We start from the raw sequence: 18,157 nt of genomic DNA, 5'->3' as shown, positions 1-18,157 counted from the left end.
TATTGATTTGATATTTCTATTATAAAATGATCACCATGAAAGAAATAGGTTTGAGAGGGAAAATCAAGAACTCTTTTTTGGGACAAATTAAGTTTGAAATGCATATTTGTTACCCAAATGGAGACAGTAGTTGGATATATGCCTCTGGGGCTCATGAGAGAGGTCTGGGTTTGGGATACAAGTTTGAGAATCATTAGCATGTGAAGGTGTGACTGGTTTATTGAGTGAACAAGTTTCTTCAATCCTTGCATTTCACTTTGCTGTGCTGCATCTCCCTTTCTCATTCCTAAATGATACATTGGGTGGACTCCATAATTTTGCTGCCATTTTCAGTTCTTTAAGGCCTGCTTAGTCCAATTTAAAACTCCTATCTGATTCCAGTTTAAATCTCATCTCCTCCCTTTCCTCCAGCGCTGACCGGATGTCCTCTTGAGGGACTTGAAATGGGGAAGGGGCAGGATTGACTTTTCTACCACTTTTACTGCTCTGGTATCTTTGAGAGGAGAAGAGTAGTTGGCCTAGTTCCTCTAATTTTTCAAGTCCCCTAACTTTTCCTCTATTGTTGGGGCTAGGAGAGGGAATAGGAGAGGAAGAGCATAAAGCTCTTTTCTTAAATGATTTTTAGTAAGCCCTTGAGTGAGATGTCTGCCCTCAGATATTGGAAATTCCTTAGCATGCAATGTACACAGATGGATTCTTTTTCTTTCATTTTGAGCCTTAGTTGCCAATCCTGAGCAACAAGAAAAATCCCACTCAGCATCCTATTAAAGACCTCATTTAAAGCCATAGGATTGGATGATGTATTCCCTGAGGTAACAGTATGGATTTGGCCACGTGGAAGTTGTTGGTAGACTTAAAAATGGCCCTTATGGCGGTGGAGGTGATAGAAGTCACATGGAGTGGGTTGTGGAGTAAATGAGAAGTGAAAACATAGGGAAGGCAAGCAACTCATTAGGGAAGTGTTGTGATGAAGGCAGCAGAGAACTTGGAGGAGCAGCTGGAGGGAGCTGTAAGGTGAAGCTAATGTTTGTTTGTTCATATTTTTAATGTAGAGTTGGTGCCGATCATTAGAAAAGGGGTTATAATGTAGTACATGAGATGATAATGAAGGAGCAGAGCCCTTGAGAAGGCGGGAGAAGAAGGAATCCAGAGCAGAAGAGGAGAGATTAGCTTTTGGTAGGAGCAAGGGTACAACTTGAATTGTAATAGGAGAGAAGGCAGAGAAGATAGGGCTCGTGCTGGTGGTTTTGTAGATTTGATGATGAGAAGGTAAGGTACATTTCCCAAGATGGCTTCTGTTTTTGCGAATGAGGCAGGAGAGTTGATTAGTAGCTAATAACAGGGTGGGTGGGAAGGGAGAGTGGGGAACATCTTTTTGCTACAGTACACAAACCTTGAAATAGGGGCAGATTGATTTAGATTCACCTAAAACAGCCAGCAAAGTGCTGGAACTATTTATCACATAGTATTGGAATAAAATAATTTTAATTATCGCAAACTGAAAGTATTCTTTGCTTTAAATCTTATCTTAAAAAGGTGTTATAGCTGTTCAGAAAATTATATATATATTTTTAGGCCCCAACCTGAAATTGTGAATATTTTGAGGTGTAATGTGTAGAATAAAATGGACTTATGGTTCATGCAAAAGCTACTTTCATTTTTTTAAGGGATTTTAATGAAAAGAAGAAACTGTATTCCATTCTGATTAAAGAACTGATTGTACCCCAAAGGGCTTATTTTCCAGGAGGGAATGTTGATAGGGATAAAATTGTTTTCTTTCAGGAGGCCTCCCTTCTGTGCCTGTAATCTAGCTGGCCCCTAAAACAGGGCTCTGCATCAAGGGGCTCCTCAGTGCATGTGGTTGAGTGAGTTTGTCTGGGACCAGCCCTGATACCTAGAGCCAAAGAACCCTTGATTACCTCGGGAGGATTTCTACAACGTCTCTGATTTATTCTTTTTTCTCTTTTTTTCTAGCTCCTCTATCCCTAACTTTCGTTTGCTTGCAAGAAGAATGTGAGCCAAAATTTTAAAGTTTCAAAAGTATAAAGAAAGGAAACAAGTAAATAGGGAAGGAGAATAAATACTGAACAAGACTGGGCAAGGTGACAAGACGGAATTACTGTGCAAATCTGGAAGGCGGCCAGGGTGCAAAATGCAGCGGCTGTGTAGTTTACAGGAACTATTTAGTGTTCAGCATGCTTCAGTGATCATCCAGAGAAAGCCAGATTTTTCCGGTTTTGTTTGCTACCCTATAGTTAGCTGTGGAAATCTGACATAGGTGATCTGTGTTTTCTGTCAGCCAACCGATGTAAATACAGAGGACTATGGGGCCTCTGCTCATCAAATCCGACGTGATTTGAATTGCTAGGAGGAGGACCTCTTGTGGCTATAGTGGGGAATACTTCAGCTAAAACTGCTCTTGGAGGCTGCAGACATTTTTATGAGGGAATTAAAAAAAACCCAACTGTTTAGAGCTCTTTAAAATTGTATTTCATATATTTATAATATTCAGTTGGTTTGATAACACCAAGTACTGTAATTGCATCTGTATTGCACCTCTGAGGAGTTCAATGTAATTTGAAGCACTTCAGATTTTATCCATTTAATTCGCATATCCCTTGAAAAGTAGATAGGAAGAATAGGGGTTTTCATCTCCATTTTGCAGATGGAAAGGAGAGGTACAGAGCAGGTAAATAACTTATTTGTGCCTTTAAAGTGGGGGCAGGCTGGCTCATAATAGAATTTGGATATCTAATCTTGGACTCAATTCAACAGTCTGTGTTTAGAAAACATTCATTATTAAAGCTCTAAAACAAAAACTTCTATTTTGCAAGTGTCAAGTGATTTCTTTATTCAAGAAAAGAAGGAGTGAGAGACATAAAACTTACTCTTTGTTTTCACTGTGAAAAGAGGCTGTTCCTAGATTCTCCAGGGGGAAAAAGCTGCTTTAAAAAAATTAGGAGAGGACAGTATGTTAGCAACTAAGAATCTTTAGATAATGTAATGTCAATTATGCACATTTTAGAGGAAGCTACATAAAAATAGTTACCTCAGAGATTTCCCTAGAAATCATATAAAATGAAACCTCTTTCATAATTGATTCTCTGACAATTTCCAGACCTTGCCTTTTCCTCTCAGCTCCCTCATATTTGTTCTAAGAGTGCCTGTAGAGCTAATAAATAAATGCCTTAAAATTTTTTTGAATTCAGTCTTTTAAGAACAGGAATGACCAAACTCAGATGAGTAGTTCTGTTTTAGGGGCAGTTACCACCCGCTGTTTTTAGAAACTATTGGAAGAAAGTCACAAAAGCAGTAATGCCTAAGGAAATATGGTACAAGTTCAAGTGGGGTGTCAAGGAATAGATGAAGTGATAAAGCTTAAGGCAGGTCTATGCAAGATTGTTCCAGTAAATGGTAAGATGTTGATGGAGAGGAGATTAAAAAAAAAGGAAAGAGGAAATATGAAAAAGAATAGCCATAGAAAAAAATTTTGTTGGAAAAATTTCTGGGTTTTTTTTGGTGACTTTAATAATGGTTCCACCTGTGGAGTTTTTGGTAAATCTTCACTTTACATTCTTTACTGATAATTATGTAGGTGCAAATAAATCTCAGAAGCAGAGAGTGTGATGCTTGGTGCAAGGGTATGAGACAGGTAAGATTTCAGAGGAAAGACATTGTCTCAGATGTGACACATAATTCTGTGGTACTGAAGACACTGAATTTTACATAATTGATCTTTTGATGTGTGGATTTCCTGGACTATTCCTGCTTTATCATTTTTCACTCTTGATAATTCCAGCGTTCAGCTTTAATTAGATGTAAGAGGTCCTTATTTTGGAAAGGGACTAGAGAAATGCAGATCTAACTTATTTAGAGCTTCCTGACAGCTTTGTTTGTAGATCTCTAGGCAAAGTATGTGTCTGGCCTTTTTCAACAAAGTATTTTCAGTAACAAGTTGTCAGTGAGGTCAGTGACTAGCAGTTCAGGATTAGATACCACCCACCCTGGTTTGTAACCTCCCCCTTCTTTCTCATCCTGGGTGAATGACGCTCAGCTGAAGTGACTGCCCCACTGTCACTGCCTCTCAATTTGGTACTCTGTAACTCTGTGACTAACCAAGAAGTCGTCTTTTTTTTTTTTTCTCCCCCAAACTCTTTCTGGAAAATTTCCTACAAGAGCTGAAGTTTAAACACATTTACTTTATAGGAAGCAACAGAAAGGTAAGAGTCAAGTTTGTAAAAAGAGGAGCTGGACTTCAGTGCTTTTTTGTTTCTGCGTTGAAATTGCTCTGCCTTAGTTATATATTATAGGTTTAAAATGTGGGGTTTCTTTCTGAATTAAAGAACACATTATTATATAAAACGGGAATGTTTTGACTAGTTATGGTGAGAAATGTAGGCTTTCACGCTAAGTTTAAAGTTATAAATAACTTTCAAGCTAGTGCCAGGGGAAGCTAGTAGCCAAGGTCGTACTTTGCATTCAGAGAGTTTCTGGCTATAAAAAACCGATTGGGATCCTGTGCAGGAAAAGATAAGATGTTGTCTGGTTGCTTGTGCTTTGGCATGGGGCTGGGGCAAAATATTTGAAGGAATTTTACTTTCAACCCAAAGCTTGTTCACAGTAAATGGGAGATTTTAAAAATGAGATAGTGGCAAAAGCCTTAATTTTTGAATTTAATATTTGCCTTATATATTTGTTTTATAATTGGCAGTAACATTAAGAAATTGAGGAATCTCTCAGAACCGTTTTTACCACCATTTATAATCAAATGAAAATTACACTGTATGAGATGAATATGGGAAGTAATAATGTAAAGAGAAGGTCACTATCTGATGGTGTCTGAGTGACTGTGAGCAATTGCTCTCAGTTGCACTGAGGACAGAACTGGGAGGAATAAGTACGAATGGAAACAAGAAGAAATTTAGGTTAGGTATCGGGGGGTTCATTAACTGTAGAGGTTTTGAGTCATGGATATGCACCACTGAGAAAGACAGTTGCAACATATCAGAAGATACAGGAGATCCAAAGATTTGCTTAAAACACACATGTGGGAAAAATAGGATTTCAGATAAGCCTTGGTCCTGGGTTTGTGGCTAGCTTTTTTAGACAGACTAAAGTGTCAGCATATATGAGAAAAATTGTGATTTGGAGATGTGGATTATCAGTAGTCAAATTCGAATGGCATATTTGGATGGACTATTACAATTTCATTACCCACCATAAAGAATTACCTTAATAGTAGCATAGGACACATTTGTTAAATGGAGAAGCCCAAAATGCCAACAGCATATATACAGCTATTTCTATTTGTTGTGTCCTATACATGGTCTGAGCCTTCCTTCTTAACTGAGTAAAATATTGGGATTTTTATAGTAAAACTTATTTTCTTTTCATTATAAAAGTAATATGAGCTTATTGTAGGAATTTTGAAAGCACAGAGAAAAATTATCTGTAATCTCATTGATGCATGTTCTTTTAGTCTTTTTTATCTGTACAGCTTTAAAATGAATTGCAGTAATACTGTAGATAAAATTTGGAACCTTGCTTTTTCATTTAACCTTTACGAAAATATTTTCCATATAATATTACCTAATCTACATAGATGTTATTTTAGACTGCTGCCTAACATTCTTCCAAGTGAATGGATATATAATTTTTTTAAATCATTGTTGAACATCTAGGTGCTGTGTGTGTGTGTGTGTGTGTGTGTGTGTGTGTGTATTTATTTATTTTAAAGGTCATTTCTTTAAGCTCTGTTCTTAAATGTGTACTTGTCAGATTAGAGAACATTAGAGTTGAAGGCAAAGATTGTGATTTTTAAGAAGATGGATTTTTACTGTTTTTCTTTTAAGGCTTTGTAAAATTCCTTATCTCCCAAATGAAATATTTATTGAGTGTCCATGAGATGCAAAACACAGTTATCAGGCACATAGATAGCAATATACTTAGTACTTGGAAGGACAGAATCTCCTCTACTTACAAAATTTCAACTTATGGACTTTCACAGGTATCAACAAAGTTACATGTTAAAAATTCTTCATCTCTCCCTGAAACCGACAGACAGTATTATTGACTGCTTACATTATTTTGGACTTTAAATTTATAAATAACCTTCGTAGAGAATCATCTATATGTTGTTCTGATTTATATGCATTTTATGATCCAACTGTGGCAAAGAAATAGAATTAGGAAGAACAAATATTTTATAATAAAATTTTTTGGAAATTAGAATTATTTGGAGAAAATCTGTAGGCAGCAAAGTGGAAAGAAAAAGGATAGATGGTACATGCAAAAGCAGAGTTTCAGTTTTGGGATTTTCTGCTTAGGGAAACATGAGAATGGAATAAGGCATGGGTAGGGTGGGAGTTAGGGAAGATGTGAAATTTTAATTCTGTTATTGGTATTGAATTTGGGAATTATGGTTGTAGAAATATAATATATTGAAGTAAAAAAGCTAAGAAATTGGTGATAAATAAAATGATTTGATTTTTGGAAGTAGTAGCTGGTACAGAAATCCAAGTGGAGAGAGTAGAGACATCAGTATTTGATGGGAGGTGAGGTAGAGGGTTGTGAATTCCTAAAGAATATATTCTGCCTGTATTAAAATTTTTTAAATTGTAGAATTTTATTTTTACAGTGATATTTAGAGAAATATCATAGGTATGGAAAGATGGAAGTTACATTCTTTATTCACTCTGAACTTCTGCTTGCATGTTTCTATTTTTTCTTTGGAATAGAAGGGATTAAGACTTAAGTAGAGAAGTTGGCAGCCCAATATTGCTTGAAGAGAAACTATGTGCTTCGTAATGAAGACTTAAAAATAGTGTTTATTTATGGATCATTGGCTCATGGGAATGTTAGTCTAGAGACTCAAAAAGCATGATTTTCTAAATCTTGCTAGGATACTGGATTTTAAGTGACATGATATTGTGGGGTGGAACTCCTGAGTTTAGCCAAGTTGCAAACCTAATGGAAAGTGACAGATAATTGAGACTATAGAATTTTTGAAAAGGAACACGACTATTAACTGTTGCACCTGATTTTCACATGCTTAATTACTATGTTTAATTACATTATTGCTGTCTGGGACACAGCCAGTAATCTGCTACCAATTTAATCACTAACTTCCAGGGTCTGAGAAGTGACTAAGTTCCTATGTGCAAAATTGTAAATTAGGTCAGATTTATTTGTCACTGCCACTCCCTCACCTCTTTTTCCTGCTTTTCATTATCCTAATTGGTATTCTTGTGCTGCCTCAGGTCCCGCCATTAACGGTGAAAAAGATTTGATGGAGAAGGCAATGTTTAGCACAAAGAAAGACCTTCAAGTACTGGAACTTGAAGACTTTAGACCCTATTTTGTATTAGCACCATTCAAAATGTGATCAACAGTTCTCAATCTGTTACTTGAAACAGATGAAAGGGAACATACAAGCATTTATCTTCCTTATTTATGGGCATATGGAGTAGAGAATTGGGATCGAGGTGTACAATTAACTAGATAATAAATGAATTACCAGGTCTCAGTTGATGAGGCTTCTGGAGGTAGTATCAATGCAAAAAGGCCCTAGGTTAGCTCACTGAGAACACATAGAATGACTGAGAGGCAGGATTCCTCAAAGGGCTACATTGGCTCTACTCCAACGTTGGCTTTGGATTATTTTACTCTTTCTAGATGACTTGTGTACCAGATATTATTCTTAGTTCTGGGGATAGATACTAGTGAACCAAATTAAAGCCCTGCCCATATGGTGTTTCCTTTCTAGTGTTTGTGTTTTTGTGGATAGGGATGAAGAGAGAGTGAGAAGTAAAACCTACCTCTGTGTGATTCTCCAGAAGTACCAGGGTCTGTCTTAGTCCAGGGCTGGAGTGCATAGATTATGTTTCCATGGAAATTTGCATGATTAACTAGCTTTTCTGTTAGAATCAGCAGTTCCTATTTCCCCAATATGGGGTACCAAAAGAATCCTAGTTTTAAGAATCAAATAATCTGTGATAGGCACTGCTGGTTGCCTGTGCAATATCTATGCATTCTGCTCTTCTTGCTAATTTACAGAACCCTGATTTCGGTCAAGAAAAAAGGGCTTAATGCTATGCATACTGATCTGCATCTTGCATCCCCACATTTTCCGTGAATTAGGACAGTTACATTTAGTTAAGACAGATGCATAGCAATTCATGTAGACCTACCTCATTCTTTTCAGTGGCTTCATGGTATTTTACTGCTGTATGTGAAACAGGAGGGAAGGGGGCAGGGCACAACCTTTAAAAGAATGACATAGCCACAGGACACGACATAAACTGTTTAAAACCAACTAGGTCCAAGATGGTGGAGAATTTGACTTCCAGTGGAACTTGAGCCTCATTATACGCTCATTGTCATACATTAACATGCTAAATGACACACCCACCAGCGCCATGACAGTTCTGAGGCTAACCATGAAAGGTCAAAAAGCGGGCACTAGCCCAATTCCTGGAAATACCCACGCCTTCCCCAAAATAGTTGGAATAATCCTCCCACTCATTATCCTATAAAATTACCCAGCCCGTAAAAACTAACCATCCCATATTTTGGGGCCTCTTGCCTTCTGAGATGGCTCATACTCTGTCTGTGGAGTTGTTTCTCCCAAGGCTGTTCTGGCCTTTTTTTTTTTTTTTTTTTTTGGTACATGGGCCTCTCACTGTTGTGGCCTCTCCCGCTGTGGAGCACAGGCTCCGGACGCGCAGGCTCAGCGGCCATGGCTCACAGGCGCAGCCGCTCCGCGGCATGTGGGATCTTCCCGGACCGGGGCACGAACCCGCGGCCCCTGCATCGGCAGGCGGACTCTCAACCACTGCACCACCAGGGAAGCCCCTGTTCTTGCCTTTTGAGACAGACCACGTTCTGTCTATGGAAGGTGTATCTCTCTAAATAAATTTGACTTACATATACAGTTGACCCTTGAACAACATGGGTTGAATGGCACAGGTCCACTTAGAAGTGAATTTTTTTCAATAGTAAATGCTACAGTATTACATGATCTGTGGTTGGTTGAATCTTCGGATGTAGAACTGCAGATATGGAGGAACCGTAGATATGAACAGTGACTATAAACTATCTGTGGAGTTTTGACTGCTGGGAGGGTCAGTGCTCCTACTCCCCATGTTGTTCTAGGGTCAACTGTATTGTAAAATGATTATTGCAATAGGTTTAGTTAGCATCCATCATTTCATGTAGATACAATAAAAAGAAAAGGGAAAAAGAGAAACCAAATTTTTTTCCTTGTGATGAGAACTCTTAGGATTTACTCTCTTAATAACGTTCATGCATGTCATACAGCAGTGTTAACTATAATCATATGGTACATTACATCCCAAGTAGTTATGTATTTTATAACTGGAAATTTGTTCCTTTTTTACCACCTTCCTCCAATTCTCCTTTCACCCACCCCCATCTCTGGTAAGCACAAATATGATCTCTTTTTCCATGAGTTTAGTTTTTTTTTTGTTTTTAGATTCCACATATGAATGAGCTCATACAATATTTTTCTTTCTCTGTCTGCCTTATTTCACCTGGCATAATGCCCTCAAGTTCCATTCCTGTTGTTATAAATGACAGGACTTCCTCATTTTTTATGGCTGCATAATATTCCATTACACAGTACATAATAGACCACAACTTCTTTATCTGTTCACCTTCCGATGGACTCTTAAGTTGTTTCCATGTTGTGGCTGTTGTGAATAGTGCTGCTATGAACATGGGGGTGCAGGTATCTTTTTGAGTTAGTGTTTAGTTTCCTTTGGATGTATTCCCAGAAGTAGAATTGCTGGATTATATGGTAGTTCTGTTTATAATTTTTTATGGAACCTCTATACTGTTTTCTGCAGTAGCTGTACTAGTTTACAATCTCACCAAGGCAATGCACAGGGTTCCCTTTTCTCCACATCTTTGCCAACGCATGTTATCTCTTATCTTTTTGATTATGGCCAGTCTAACAGGTGTGAGGTGATATCTCATTGTGGTTTTGATTTGCATTTCCCTAACGACTAGTGATGTTGAGCATCTTTTTATGTACCTGTTGGCCATTTGTATATAGTCTTCAGAAAAATGTGTATTTAGGTCTTTTCCCATTTTTAATTGGGTTATTTATTTTTTTTGCTGTTGAGTTGAATGAGTTCTTTGTTTGTTTTGGATATTAACCCCTTATTGAATATATGATTTGCAAGTATTTTTTCCCATTCTGTAGGTTATGTTTTCACTTTGTTGATTGTTTATTTTGCTGTGCAGAAGCTTTTTAGTTTACTGTAGTTCCATTTGTTTATTTTTTAAATTAATTATTTACTTAGTTGTGTTGGGTCTTAGTTGTGGCACGTGGGCTTTTTAGTTGCAGCTCACGGGCTTCTTAGTTGTGGCATGCAAACTCTTAGTTGCAGCATGCATGTGGGATCTAGTTCCCTGACCAGGGATTGAAACTGGGCCCCTGCATTGGGAGCACAGAGTCTTAACCACTGCGCCACCAGGGAAGTTCCCCATTTGTTTATTTCTACTTTTGTTTCCCTTGCCTGAGGGGACACATCCAAAAAAATATTACTAAGACTGATGTCAAAGAGCTTACTGCCTATGTTTTCTTCTAGAAGTTTTATGGTTTTAGGCCTTACATTTAAGTCTCTAATCCATTTCAGGTTAATTTTTGTGAGTGGTGTAAGATAGGGGTCTAGTTTTGTTCTTTCACATGTGAATATCCATTTTTTCTAACACCATTTATTGAAGAGACTCTTCTCTGTTGAGTATTCTTGGCTTCCTTGTCAAATATTAATTGACCGTATGCTTAGGTTTACTTCTGGTTTCTCTATTCTGTTCCACTGGTCTATTTGTCATTTTTATGCAGGTACCATACTGTTTTAATTACTATAGCTTTATGGTATAGCTTGAAATCAGGAAGTGTAATGCCTCTCACTTTGTTCTTTTTTCTCAGGATTACTTTGGCTATTCTGGGTCCTTTGTGATCCCATATAAACTTTAGAATTGTTTATTTCTACTTCTGAAAAAATGCCATTGAAATCTTGATAGGATTTGCATTGACTCTTTAGATGGTTTTTGGTCCGTCTAGAGATTGACATTTTAACAATATTAATTCTTGCAATCCATGTACATGGGATACTTTTCCATCTATTTGTGTCTTCCTCAATTTTTTTCATCAATGTTTTCAGAGTAGCGATCTTTTACCTTCTTGGTTAAGTTTATTCCCAAGTATTTTATTGTTTTTCATGCTATTGTAAATGGAAATGTTTTCTTTTTTTCTTTTTTAGATAATTTGTTGCTAGTGTATAGGAATGCTACTGATTTTTGTATGTTAATTTTGTATCCTGCAACTTTTTGAAATCCATTGATTAGATTTAACAGTTTTTCAGTAGGATCTTTAAGATTTTCTGTATATAAAATCATATTTGCAAATAGAGACAGTTTTACTTCTTCCTTTCCAAATATGATGCCTTTTATTTTTTTTCTTATGTGATTGCTCTGGCAAGGAGTTCTGGTACTCATTTTTTCTCTTTATTCCCTCATAGTAAATTAAGCAAATTAGCTTTCTGTCTGTTTAATATGTTGCAAGTATTTTCTCCCAATTTGTTTTTTTTTTTTACTTTTATGTTTTATTTTTAAATCATACATAAAATAAAATATTTTTGTGTTCAATTTTTAAAAGTTCTTCCTTTATGGTTTCTGGATTTTGTGTTTGGTTAGAAAGGAATTTCTACTTCAATTATTATACATAAATGTATTATATATAAATTCACTCATACTTTCTTTCAGAATTTAAAAGTCTTTGCTACATCTGGAATTGATTTTGAGCAAATGAGTGAGGCTGGGAGTCAGCTGTATTTTAATTTTTCTTCTAAATGTTTATTTAGTTGGTCTAATATGATTTATTTGAGTCACTCTTTTTCCTGCTAATTTATTTTTAATTAAAAAAAATATATATTATTTATTTATTTGACTGTGCCAGGTCTTAGTTGTGGCATGTGGGATACTTTTTTTTTTAGTTGTGGCATGTGGGATCTTTAGTTGCAGCATGCAGGATCTCTTTTTAGTTGTGGCATGTGAGACCTTTAGTTGCGGCATGCGAACTCTTAGTTGTGGCACGTGGGATCTAGTTCCCTGACCAGGAATCAAACCCAGGCCCCCTGCATTGGGAGCACGGAGTCTTAGTCACTGGGCCACCAGGGAAGTCCCCTTTCCTGCTAATTTAAAATGCCATCTTTATCATAAGCTAAATTTATATTAGAGTCTGTGTTTCACTCTTCTTCCTGTTCTGTAATATTCTTTTTTTTTAAATTTTTATTTTATATCAAGTGTAGTTGATTTACAATGTTATGTTAGTTTTAGGTGTACAGCAAAGTGATTCAGTTATACCTATATATATATATATATATATATATATATATATATATATTCATTCTTTTTCAGATTCTTTTCTCATATGGGTTATCACAGAATATTGACTAGAGTCCCCTAGGCTATACAGTAGGTCCTTGTTGGTTATCTATTTTATATATAGTAGTGTGTATATGTTAATCCCAAACTCTTGATTTATCCCACCCTGTTTTTCCCCTTTGGTAACCATAAGTTTGTTCTGGTAATATTTTTATCTAATTTTTCTGCAGTCTCTACTTTTTCCCCCCCTTTTCTGTTCTTATTTATTTATTCTAAAAAAAGTTTTTTTTAATTGAAGATAGTTGACTTACAATATTGTGTTAGTTTCAGGTATATAGCAAAGTGATTCAGTTATTTCCTTTTTCAGATTGTATTCCATTATAGGTTATTATAAGATATTCAATATAATTTCCTGTGCTACACAGTAAATCCTTGTTGCTTATTAATTTTATGTATTGTAGTTTGTATCTGTTAATCCCATACTCCTTATTTGTCCTTCTCTCCCTCCCTGTCCCCTTTGGTAACTGTAAGTTTGTTTTCTATGTCTGTGAGTCTGTTTTTGTCTTATATATAGATTCATTTGTATTATTAATTTTAGATTCTACATATAAGTGATATCATATAGTATTTGTCTTTGTCTGACTTACTTCACTAAGTGTAATGTTCTCTAGGTGCATCCATGTTGCTGCAAATGGTAGTATTTTATTCTTTCTTATGGCTGAGTCATATTCCATTGTATATATATATACAACATCTTATCAAACCAATCATCTGTTAATGGGCACTTGGGTTATTTCCATGTCTTGGCTACTGTAAATAATGCTGCCATGAACACTAGGGTGCATTTATGTTTTTGAATTAGAGTTTTCATTTTTTTTCTTGACATATACCCAGAAGTATGTTTGCTGGATCATATGGTAACTCTAGTTTCACTTTTTTGAGGAACTTCCATACTGTTTTTCATAGTGGCTGCACCGATTTACATTCCCAGCGACAGTGTAGGAGAGTTCTCTTTTCTCCACACCCTCTCCAGCATGTATTTGTAGATTTTAAAATGATGGCCATTCTGAGTGTTGTGAGGTGATACCTCATTGTGCTTTAGATTTGCATTTCTCTAATAAGTAACAATGTTGATCACCTTTTCATTTGCCTGTTGGCCATCTCTCTCTTCTTTGGAAAAATGTCTACTTAGATCTTCTGACCATTTTTTGATTGGGTTGTTTATTTTTTTGATATTGAGTTGTATGAGCTCTTTGTATATTTTGGCTATTAACTCCTTGTTGGTCACATTGTTTGCAAGTATTTCCTCCCATTTTGTAGGTTGTCTTTTCGTTTTGTTGATGGTTTCCTTTGCTGTGCAAAAGCTTTGAAGTTTGATTAGGCCCCATGTGTTTATTTTTGCTTTTATTTCTTTTGCCTTGGGAGACTGATCTAAGAAAATATTGCTATAATTTATGTCTGAGAATGTTTTGCCTATGATCTCTTTTAGGAGTTTTATGGTGTCATTTCTTATATTTAGGTCTTTAAACCATTTTGAGTTTGTTTTTGTATATGGTGTGAGGGAGTTTTCTAATTTCATTAATTTACATGTAGCTGTCCAGCTTTCCCCACACCCAACACTTGTTGAAGAGACTGTCTTTTTTTCACTGTATATTCTTGCCTCCTTTGTCGTAGATTAATTGACCATAGGTGCGTGGGTTTATTTGTAGGCTCTCCATTCTGTCCCATTGATCTATATGTCTATATGTTTTGTGCCAGTACCGCACTGTTTTGATTAGTGTAGCTTTGTATTATAGTCTAAAATCTGGTTATGCCTCCAGCTTTGTTCTTTTTCCTCAGGATTGCTTTGGCAATTCTGGGTATTTTGTAGTTCCATATATATTGTAGGATTATTTGTTCTAGCTCTGTGGAAAATGTCATGTGCAATTTGATAGAGATTGCATTAAATGTGTAGGTTGCTTTGGGTAGTATGACCATTTTATTTATTTATTTTATTTTATTTTTGTTTTGCGGTACGTGGGCCTCTCACTACTGCGGCCTCTCCCGCTGTGGAGCACAGGCTCCGGACGCGCAGGCTCAGCGGCCATGGCTCATGGGCCCAGCCGCTCCACGGCATGTGGGATCTTCCCGGACCGGGGCACGAACCCGTGTCCCCTGCATCGGCAGGCGGACTCTCAACCACTGCGCCACCAGGGAAGCCTGACCATTTTAATAATTTTAATTCTTCCAATCCAAGAGCTTGGAATATCGTTCCATTTCTTTGAATTGTCTTCAATTTCCTTTGTTAGTGTTTTATAGTTTTCAGCTTATAGGTCTTTCATCTCCTTTAAGTTTATTCCTAGGTATTTTATTTTTCTGACGTGATTTTTTTTTCATTGTTAGTGTAAAGAAATGTAACAGATTTCAGTATACTAATCTTGTATCCTGCTACCTTGCTGATGCATTCCCTACTTTTAAAATAACTTTATTTTATAACATGTTTTAATATCTGGAAGGATTAATCTTTCTCCTTATTCTTTTCTGCCCTTTCAGGATTTTCCTACATGTAATTACATAATGTTTATTTCCAGATGAATTTTAGTGTAACATTTTATAAAATTATTATAATAGCCTGTGAGTATTTTAATTTAGGGAGAAATAATGCCTTTTTAATGTTTAATCTACCTATACATCATCTTTTTGTTTACTCAATTCTTTTTCTGCATCCTTCAGTAGAGTTTTAAAGTTGTCTTTACACAAGTATTTTATACATTTTACACAAGTATCTTTGGTACCATCATATTTTGGTATCTTTCCTTCCATCATATTTTTAAAATTGGCTATTATTTGTAAGAAGGGGAGCCATTGATTTGAGTCCATATTTGCATTTCTAAGATGGCCTCTGGTGGTTGAGACACAGCTGATATTCAAAGGGGATTTGGGGACCCAGATCTTTGGGCTCGCTATTTTGGATTTGCTTCTTCAGTTAGGTGTGTCCTCCCTGAACTGTACCACCATCCAGCCCACATAAATTTTATTTTTAAAACATTTTTATAAAACTTAATTTTTTAAACTGAAAAACTTATATATGTACATTTATTTTTTATTTTAGCAAAGGGTGCCTTAGCTAGGGTTCTGTTTTTATTTTTAACATCTTTATTGGAGTATAATTGCTTTACAATGGTGTGTTAGTTTCTGCTTTATAACAAAGTGAATCAGCTGTATGTATACATATATCCCCATATCCCCTCCCTCTTGCGTCTCCCTCCCACCCTCCCTATCCCACCCCTCTAGGTGATCTCCCTATGCTATGTGGCTGCTTCCCATTAGCTAGGGTTCTTGATTGCAACAAAGAGTCTGCTCTGGCTAGCTCCAGCAGAAAGAGTTTCATAAATGTTACTTGATAGCTCATAGAGTCTCCTGGAGAGCCAGAGCAGCAGCCAAAGACAATGAAGCTAGGAAAAATGTCCATATGTACCTGAGGAATGGTCCTACAGGTGTGCTAGCTTCCATTTTTCCTGGCTTTTGCACTGGGCAGTAGAGTCCTACCACAACTTTCCCAGAAGGATCTGATGCCTGTGACCTTTAAATATCTCACCCAAGCTGTCGTTGGTTGGTGAAATCTGGGTCGCACTACTTCAAGGGAGTCTGAGAAGAGTAGGTTTCTTAGCTTTCCAGTCTCTCGAGTAGAGGAGGAAAGCTGGGCGAGGGCTGGATGGGGTGTTAGCAAACATATAGCATTCGTCACAAAGAGTATACAGTGAGAATACATCTTCCTTCTGCCTTGACCTCAGATCCTCAGTTCTCTGGCCCTCTTTTTTTAAATTAAATTAATTAATTTATTTACTTATTTTTGGCTGTGTTGGGTCTTTGTTGCTGCATGTGGGCTTTATCTAGTTGCGGTGAGTGGGGGCTACTCTTTGTTGTGGTGCGCAGGCTTCTCATTGTGGTGGCTTCTCTTGTTGCAGTGCATGGGCTCTAGGAGTGTGGGCTTCAGTAGCTGTGACACGTGGGCTCACTAGTTGTGGTTCATGGGTTCTAGAGTGCAGGCCCAATAGCTGTGGCGCATGGACGTAGTTGCTCCGCTGCATGTGGGATCTTCCCGGACCAGGGATCAAACCCATGTCCTCTGCATTGGCAAGCAGATTCTCAACCACTGCACCACCAGGGAAGCTCTCTGGTCCTCTTTTTGCAAGGAAACTGCTACCAGTTTCTGGTGAAAATTAAAAAAAAGAATTGTTACACATCAGTATGTATGAATTTACTCTTCATCATAGCTGCCACTTGGTTGAATTTAACCAATTTATTGTTCTGTGCTATTCTGGATTATTTTAATGTTGTTTCTATCTCTTGGTGAGGACTGATATTCCCCAGTAAGGCCATACAAATTGTTAAAATATGAAATGCTTTTGTACTTCCTCTCCCCCTCACTAGTGGCCTTCCTCCACTTGGTCTCTGCCTAGGACCCTCTAGAACTCCCCTAGACCCAGCAACTAAAAGGTGAACACCTTGCATAGATGGGGCTTTCCAAGACCCAGCTCCAAGCTAGACTCTGTTTGGTTGGGACCTAAGCCATGCTAGTTGTTAAATATTTTTAATATCTCCCCTACTTCTAGGCAAATGAAATCTAATTGGATTCTGTATACTTCCTAAGACTTTTTCTCTGGTTACAGTTCAAATCACACCAATGAAAGAATATATGACAATTTATTTAACTAGTCCCACTTTGATGCACATTTAGGTTGTTTCTAGCTTTTTATTATCACAAAAAATATTGCTTCCCTTGACATCCATCTTTGTACACATGTTCAGATTCCTAAATATATTTGTTTAGTCTAAGAATTTGTGCATATAAAATTTATGGATGTTGCCAGAATGCCTCCCCAAAAGATTTTTACCAATATATACTTCAGCCAACAGTATATGAGACAGCTAACATTTCTTTAGCTTGTCAAAGAAGATTTTAAAAAAGATTTACTGAAACCAATTTACCCTCTTTAGTTATGAAATTGAAAAAAAAAGAAGAGAAAAAATTATATTAGTTTAGTATGAGTGGCTCTTAATAAAACTATACCAGAATTCACAGGATCATTGCTCTCTTTTCCAATTAATAATATTTTGATACTGTATTAAAATTTGCTGTGAATGAACATCAGATTTTCAGAACCTACCTTTTTGATATATGGGATAACATTTGTCAGTTCTCAATGCCATGATTACTCAAAGATGCTAACAATAATTCTGTGATAATATATGCAGATTTTTAGTGCTCTGCAATATCGAGGTTCTCAACCTAGAGTCCTTTTGCTTCCCAGAAGACATTTGACAATCTCTAGGGACATTTGAGATTGTTACAACGAGGAGGCTGGTGATACTGGCATCTAGTGGTTAGAGGTTAAGGATGCTGCTAAACATCCTACAAGTCAAGACAGCCCCCCATAACAAATTATCCAGTCTAAAATGTCAATAGTGCTGGGAATGAGAAGCCCTGCTGTACTAAAATACACCTGGAAAAGGACATTTATCTAAACAGTTAAACATTCTCCCACTATCTTTTCTTCTGTGGTTTATCAATTTCTTCTCAAGATTGTTGGCACAATTTTTCCATTTTAAAGACCATGTTCCTTAGTAGATAATATGAAAGCAAACTCAGAATATTGTCATTTTGCTTCCTCTCTGTACCTTGTTAACATAGGAGGAGGGAGGTTGTAACTTTTTTGTCCTTCCACCCTCACATGCAACCTAAAAGTTTTTGTGTTGTTTTGTG

General features: G+C 36.8%; 1 protein-coding gene across 1 annotated transcript in view; it reads left to right on the top strand.

Annotated features, from left to right (window-relative positions):
- Positions 1-4,023: 4,023 nt before the first annotated feature.
- Positions 4,024-18,157, top strand: part of CTNNA3 (catenin alpha 3) — a 1,596,010-nt gene continuing 1,581,876 nt past the window's right edge. The window contains exon 1 of the mRNA XM_029245646.1: positions 4,024-4,220. The gene's annotated coding sequence lies outside the window, so the exon portion shown is untranslated. The remainder of the gene's footprint in view (positions 4,221-18,157) is intronic.

Source organism: Monodon monoceros, unplaced genomic scaffold, assembly GCF_005190385.1.
Source record: "Monodon monoceros isolate NGI ecotype Baffin Bay Population unplaced genomic scaffold, NGI_Narwhal_1 Super_Scaffold_4, whole genome shotgun sequence".
Lineage (NCBI taxonomy): Eukaryota > Metazoa > Chordata > Mammalia > Artiodactyla > Monodontidae > Monodon > Monodon monoceros.
This window is presented reverse-complemented; position numbering and strand designations above follow the sequence as displayed.